This window comes from Macrobrachium nipponense, chromosome 3, assembly GCF_015104395.2.
Source record: "Macrobrachium nipponense isolate FS-2020 chromosome 3, ASM1510439v2, whole genome shotgun sequence".
Taxonomy (NCBI): Eukaryota; Metazoa; Arthropoda; class Malacostraca; order Decapoda; family Palaemonidae; genus Macrobrachium; species Macrobrachium nipponense.
In genome coordinates this window covers 964,302-972,595 of record NC_087202.1, presented here as the reverse complement: position 1 = coordinate 972,595, position 8,294 = coordinate 964,302, and the positions used below count along the sequence as shown (strand labels likewise).

The 8,294-nt window shown below is 37.1% G+C and overlaps 1 pseudogene; it reads right to left on the bottom strand.

Annotated features, from left to right (window-relative positions):
* Positions 1–1,087: 1,087 nt before the first annotated feature.
* LOC135221608 (cathepsin B-like) lies at positions 1,088–3,887 on the bottom strand (annotated as a pseudogene).
* Positions 3,888–8,294: the final 4,407 nt, after the last annotated feature.

Genomic DNA, 8,294 nt, shown 5'->3' with positions numbered 1-8,294 from the left:
GTACATACATAGAAATACTACAGCAAAACCAGTAAAGGAATGGGTCTGATAAAGGCACTCTACTCAGTAATATGCCATGAAATCACAAATGTTAATTTGAAGATTGACACATGAACTGAATCCCATTGGATGGGTGTATGAAATGTGTCACATAGCCAGTGCTGGAGTTGGGGAAGTCATTCAGATCATGTACTGTTTCAACAGAAAAAAAAAAAAAAAATATTAAGTGATATATGGTATAAACATAACAGTACCTTCTCTTTTGTCACCAGAAACGGCAGGCCATCATAGTTTGCACGTGCTTTTGTCTAAGTTTATGAAATTAAAATTTTTTCTTCAGGTTTCTGTCAAATACTGCATATCCCAAATTGCTAACCAATTCAATTCTGCACATTATTAACACTTCTTGAGAGTAAACAGTAATCCAAGCAAGTCTGAAGTTTTCTTTAATCACGCGAATATGGGTTATTTATTTTTTAGATTAGAGAAAAGTGAAGAAAGTTTGAACAATTTCAACTTACTGCCAAACAAAAATAGTATTCTGTAAATACTTCCGATTGTGTATAACAATCTAAGGAATGAAAAACATCTACTATACAATACTATGATGTATTGACTTAATGCATGACTTTATGCATCAATCAACTCTAAACTTGCCTCATACAACCTTCCTGGGTTCCTCTTCTCTGAATGTGCAAAAGCATTTTTCCTTTAACAGAACATCTGCCATGGTAATAAAAACACTGTTTTGATTTATAAAATTTAATAACTTGGTTTAAAAAAATTAAACAAAGCGAAGACAAAAAATCAGGAATGTACCTCATTTGGGAAACTAATTAATATCTGAGAGTATATAATAGTTGTGTGGGGACACTTATAAATGCAAAAAAACTTATTTAGTCATGGAGTAAAAAAAGTACAACTACTACTAATGAACAATTGTGTGGTGACATACACTTAAAAATGTCAGATTTATTTAGTCATGGAGTAAAAAAGTGAAACTACTACTAATGAATGATTAAAATGTTGCTGTATAGTACTTTCAACGAGTATTAAAAAATAAACAAAAAAATACTTTCATGGTTGGATAAAGCTACTACACAAAAGCAATTATCTAAAAGAACACTTTCAAATTTTGATCAATCACATTAAAACACAGCCACAACAATTAGCACTGAGTATAAAATACAGTCTATCTTCATCCTTTATAAGACAACCTTCAATAAAATTTCCTTCTAATTTTATCTGAAGATAAACTTGGAACATTTACATGAAAAAACTATAACACCCACTAATCAAACAGCATATAGTTCCAATTCCTGTTGAATTATGAAGTTGCTTATAAGGACAATTTTCTGGATTTAGTGCAACAATACTGCTTCATAGTGATATTGCTAAAGGTAATCTTGTCCTACCTACTCCACTTTTGGGAGCCCTGCTGATATTTCACTTTCAATACCACAGTGGTCAGATCCTCGGAGAATCTTGAAGTAGCCATTGTCACCCCAGTCAGTGTTCCAGGAGTTGGCGCACAACCAGTAAGGTGTTCCGTCCTCCTCACCCCAACCCAAAACACGAATGGCATGTCCACCGAGGGGCAATCCGTGAGTATGCTGATAAACACCAGACTTGTAGTGCAGAAAATCTACATAAACAGTAAACGCTCCTTCAACGGGACCATTTGTCATGATGTCGTACTTAATCTGGGTTTCATCTTTGTCAACGCTGTAATGCTTGCTGCCATGGTGCAAATCACTCTCATAGTCAACAGCATAGTTGCTCTCACAGTTTTTGTGGCATTTAGGAGTCGAGCCACCTTCTGCACACTTGGGGCGAGGACCACTGACATGATGTTCGCATGGAGCAATCTCATATGGTTGGCAACCCTGGGTGGAATTGAAAGCCCCTCCAGATACGATACCACTGTGGACCCAATACTGGAAAGCAGCACCTGGGAAACCTCCGTTGCATCCAAAACCACAAAGATGGCAACAGGAAACCAGGTTTTCAGCAGAATAATGGAAGTTCTTTGTGCCGTTGCTGTGAATGCAGTCTCTGTCGGTCATCACCTCCACTGCTCCAAAGGCCTAGAAGATTAAGGGATAAAAAAAAAAGGGAGGTAATTCAACCACAAGGGCATTACAAACTTTCAATTCATTCTCACAAAAGGGTTTTATGAACTACTAACACAATTTCTTTCCCTATGGAATATGCCGAGTATGTAAATTAATTATCGGCTGTCATTAATGTTTCAGATACCCCACCACTAAATAACTTGCCTTTATATCTAGTTCCACAACCCCTACCTTCCTCATCTTCACAGAATTAAAATAATTTACACTTCACAACATACGTACTTCAGTACACTCCATTTCACACTATTTTCAATAAAAATTCAGGGAATCAAAGCCACATCATTCTAAAGAGAAGTAGAAATCCTAATATGATGCATAATTAACCTTAACAGAGCTGTCAAGTGGTAAATCTTAATCCAGTTTTCTATGTGAAATATTAGTAATATATACCAAGTTACAATAAATCACCCTCTTATGTTAAATACCCAACACAAGAAGAAACTGGATCTTTCACAAACTATCTGAAGGGTTGATTTGGCAAGCTCATTAAGTAACAACCAGAAAACCATAAATTATGATTAAGGGTCCTGGATTAAAACTGCTGAATATGAGAAAAGGGAATTTGATAACTAGAGAATACTTAAAATTTTTCAATTTATATCTTTAACTCAGTACGGCGAGTGTTTAGAAAGTTCCAGTGAAATCAGGAAAGCAACAAACAGCATGTCAGCAAATAACAAGGAGCAAGTTTAGGAATGTATACTTACTTTTGATTACAAATAGTACTATAGAAAGAAGGACAACTTTTCAAAGAATTGTATCAACAAAATAAAATAATAATTTGTTATTAACCAACTGGTGTCTATGAAATTGGCTTAAACATAGTCTAGAGCAAGTATGCTACCCTAATTCCAATGTTAGCAAGAATGAGGCAAAACTCCAAGTTTAAGCAACTGATTAATCCAGCATGGATAGAGATTATCATAAATAAAACTTGATTAAACAATGATTTAATTCCAGGACTTCCCTAGTTAATCAATTCCTCAAATTATACACTTATCCTCCACCATTAAAAAAATAAAATTGAAAACATAACTACTTGGTATTGCCTCAAAACATAACTACCTTGGTATTGCCTCAAAACATAACTACCTTGGTATTGCCTCCCTATAAACGAGCTCGCTGAAACTTACCCAACATGATCCGCATGATCCTTGATCTCTGATTTCACTGATGGTGGGGCACATGGACCAAGCAGTGCGAGAGTCAAACTCCTTGGGATTTTGAAGCCTTCGGGGATTGTATGTTTGTGAACTGGCGACATGTGGAACTTTTGAATCTGCATGAACGCCCATCAAACTCTTCAAGTAGCGCATCGGGAGATTCTTGTTGAAGTTCCTCCCTGCCTGTAAAGGATATAGAATTTTTATAAGGAACACTTTTTCTTATTGTGGAGATTAATCTTATTGTGGAAGATTAAAGAACTTTTACAGACAGTTATTTTAACTATTTATTAACTGATTATTGCAAAACCTGACAAATACATACCAGACTCCACTGCTATACATAAATAACAAAATAAGCAGAAGAGGCAAATATGCCTTAAATTTTTGTTTAACAAAACTGTTTAAATAGAGAACTGCATTATAATACTAAATATTTTCACAAACCTTCCATGTCGTTTTCTCATTCTGCAGCAACTGAATGAATTTATCCGATAACGGATGAATTGCAGCTGATGCTGCACACACCAATCCCAACAACAGTAACAAGCCCTGCATCCTGTAAGACAGGAAAAACATATGACATTAAGGTGCTTCTTAAATGATTAGTTTCAGAATCCAAAACTTGTAGCTTAGTTAATTTTAAAGAGATTTTCTATGAAAATTAACAAATTTACTAAATGGTATATCTTTATAACAACTCCGCGTCAGGTATTCTTTGGAAATTGCAGTTTCCTATAGTATTCGAGTTACTTAAGAATTTACCGTTATTTTTGGGCGGTCGACTGTAATTAACCGACAGGGGCCAGTACTAAACACAGCGAAATACATGGACGCCCCAATCCCAAGTGGATGTTGTATTCGCGGTTACGTTCCTTGCAGTTATTCTTTAGAATTACCTACTAAATTAATACATTATTAATCCCTCAACCATCTCTAATGGCAACAGACTGATCGACAAGTCATTAAAGAGATATGTTCAAGAAGGGATTTAGCTAAAGAAATCATAAAATGAACCAAACTAACCTATCGTACTCTAACCTAACCCAGTTGGTCATGTTACTTAGCCTCCGCCCCAGTTTGACCAAATGTCCACCTGTAACACTGCGCATGATCAATAGTTGATCAATAGTATTCCAGGATGGCCAGTATTACAACAACAGTCAGTTTACCAACTAAAAATATTATTTATAAGCAACCAAAAACCATAGAAAAAGTCAACTTCCAAGGAAATACCAGACTCAGAACTACTTAGATCTACCAAAAATTAAACTTGCAAATTACACTACATTTAGCCGCATTACTTAATGCACATAAATGTTGATATTTCTACATGATACTTTGTTCCAAGTAAATTTGCATTCTTAGCCTCAAGAGTATTCTTCACATTCCCAGAATAACCTTTTCTAAAGTTATTTTTCCTTTTGGTTGTGAAGGGGGGGGGGGGGGGGGGGGATATGGCCTTAACAATTGTTCTACATTCTACCACTCAGAAGTAACAGTAAGAAATCTCTCTTATATCACTGTGATTTAGTGTTCAAAGTCAGGTCAAATAAAGTGTACTTGGTTAGGTTAGGATGTAGGTATCCATAGTACAGACCAATTTCACATGACTGTGGGATAGTATGCAGAATAGGGAAACAAGGATATTCAGTTTTACTTGGGGGGGGGGGGGTGAATGACAAGTGCAGCTCCCAGCCAGGTCAGGGCATGGCGCTCAAGGTTAGTTTAGGAATGTAAGGTCTGGCCAAGTCGGGTGACGGCACTCAAGAAAATCAATTGCATCCTTATTTCTTGAATCACTAGGGTGGGTCATGGTATTTCTACAGAAAACAGTCTGCACGGACTGCAAGGAACATAACCGCGGATACGACATCCACTAGGGATTGGGGGCCATCCAATGTATTTCACCATGTTTAGTACTGGCCCGGGGGGGGGGGGGGGGGGGGGGTGGGGGGGGGTTAAATATAGTCATCCGAATAATTACTTAAAATTCTTGTTCAGTAGGTAAAACTGCATAGAAACATCGCAACTGCCATAGTCTAGGCCGCCACGGATAAGTACCTAGATCTACCGTGGGTCATCATGTTGAATAAACTCAGGGTTAGGAACTTCAATATCCGTCTGGACTATTTAAAAGACCGAAGCTAGGGCCAAGGGCAATGTTGGGTGTATTCCTGTCAATACAATTTTGCCTTGGGTAATTGAAGTAAAGACTTTTTTACTGGTTATTTTTTGCTTGAAATTCACGGGTCAGGCTTAAAAAGCGTTTTGAAAAACTAGATAGCCTAGGTAAAAGGGATGGAAAAGGCCCTAGTTGGCAAATGAAGAGGTAACTTAAAATAAAATGCAACCAGTACTTTAGCCTGCTTTTAATAAAAATATTTTTGGGGCAAACCACCTATTTTTGGGACTGAAAAAATAAATAAAATTATAATAATTAAATAAATATAGGCTTGTTTAAATCATTACAAAACCAATAAAATCCCTTCAAAAATGCTATGTGCATTGGTAGTCCTTTTTCAAATTTCTTAAAGGAAGGCCTAAGTTAGACAAAAAGAAAATCCATTCGATAATTCAACTGTGCATAGAGGTAGGCCTAGGCCATAATAAAACAAATATAGTTCTTAAGAGTAAGAGCGGTGGGCCTAGGGTAATTTATGGACGAAAAAGACCAAAATCCATTCGAAAATGTAACAGTAAATAGCTACTAGGTCTTTTGACAAAATTATTTCGGCAATAGGGGGAAACATCACAACAGGCCAACCCTCATCACGGTAGACGGGTCTTATTCACTCGATATTTAATTGGTGAAACATGAATACAATTGCAACTCTAAGCATACCATTTAAAAGACTGAAGTTTCGTCAACATATTGTGATATATGAAAGCCCATACGAACTAAAATAAGCATGTGAGCTCTTCGTAAAATATGTTTTCAAGGCAGTTTTGAAATCCAATATGGCGGCTACGTTTTGCATGGACGGTTCTCATCAGTGACGGCCACCATCTTTCCCCAGCCTTCCCAGCACTCATTTGAACAATGTTAGCGTATGTATGTAACGTTTATTGATCTTACTCAAGATTGCAGTTGTAATCAGCACAATAAAACAACATTTTGTTGCCTATATTAGTGAAAGTATGAAACTTGTTATTCCGGGGTTATGGTTGGAACTGAATTCATTCTTACCTTGTAATCGGCGGTTTTTATCCTTACTGCCATCACAACTGAAACTCCACAGTGCTTATTTGATTGTTATTATACACATTTTGGTCTCAGTTCACTCCACATTGCACTTTAAACCCGTTGCTGTTCCTGGTTTCTAAGCGCGCGCGCCATAAACACAATTACAAACAGCAGACTACGACAGACGACGAAACTGCAAAGTTTTTATTCCCTAAACTGTTTACTTTACTCGTTATTTAGTTTAAATTTACATTGTTATTTAAAAATTTTGATTTAATTCATGTATATTATCCCTTTTTTTGCAACCAAATTACCCCGAAAAATTACAGATATTTCTAACGTAGATAAAATCAAATTTTTCTAACGTTTTCGTACATCTGGCTGCCGAAAACCATAGAGGAACGAATACGGAAAGTGCATAGAGGAACGACTACGTTTTTTTTTTTTTTTTTTTTTTTGCTTTTTTGTTTTTGCTAGCACTTGTCATTGATTTCAGTCTTTATTAGTATTTTGAATTTCTTAAATAATCGTATGCCAGAAATAAATGTAACCTTTAATGTTTGCATGCTAAGAATGGCAAAATCATCGTTGCCACATTAGTGGAGGCTTCACACATACGCCGTTCCATTATCCTGTTAAGCGTCCGCCCCTGATGAGCTCGCTGCTAACGTACCGTCACGCTTTTTTTGTAATCAGCGATCATAGCACTGATGATAGTTTTCAAAGTTAATATTGATTTTTATGCTTGTTATTCATACTGTAATTAACTGTAGGAAATTCTCTCTCTCTCTCTCTCGGAGTCCAGTCACTCGGCACAAAGAAAAGTCATCTTCACTCCCGCAATTGGGAGAAAAGTTTGTATCATCACTGGAGGATTCAGAACTAGAGCTCTCATCATCAAATAGGTTATCAATATCACACTCCTCATCTAGTATTTGATTGATCTCACCTAAAGAAATATGCCTCCTCTTTGGGACATTCATTGTGAAAGACGCGAAATCCAATTTGTCTCGATAAACGCCCGAAGCGTATTGAAAGAAAACCAACAGGGACAGGCAGTTTTCAAGCATAAGCGACCACCAGGAAAGAGTTGCCAGGCTGGAAATAAGTTTCCATGTGCTGAGAGTTACCAAATGATGTTCCTACACTTTCTATACGAGTAAACGTATTATTACGGGGCTGACGGCTTGACAAGCACAGTTAAAGTCTTGAACGTAATATCCCGTTGAAGGCGCTACCGAGTAGATCGCGGTAAACGTATTATTACGTGGGTGACGCTTAACAGGTTATAAACTGTTTCCATGAATTCTAGTTGTCATAGTAATGCAATAATGATAAAATTGCTTTAATATTTAGTATATATACTTCCAATACATAGCCTAATTTCACCAATTTCAACGTTTGTGTGTAGTCTTATACCCAGTTTGGAGGGTCAACACATACCGAATGGCAACAGAGAGAGAGAGAGGAAGGCGGAGGAACGAAGAAGAAAAGGGATGGCGGTGGAGGGGGGGGGGGGGGGTTGGGGGAGAGGGTAGGTGGAGCTTTATACGCGTGTTCGTATCCATTTCTGCATAATGGAGTTTTTGTCTCTTGGTACAAGGACAAGTGTCGTTATTCTTTACGATTAGTGATTCACGATACCCTTATAAATTACGGCAACTGGGTGTAATGCACTATAGCAAAATCTCGTTCTGTTAAGAGTGTTCGTTACAGAAATAGGTATGCCCAAAAACAAAACCTGCTTGCACTGTCTCTGAAACCCATAGTAGACATGCTGCTTAGTTGTCAATCAAGTTTTATAACCAA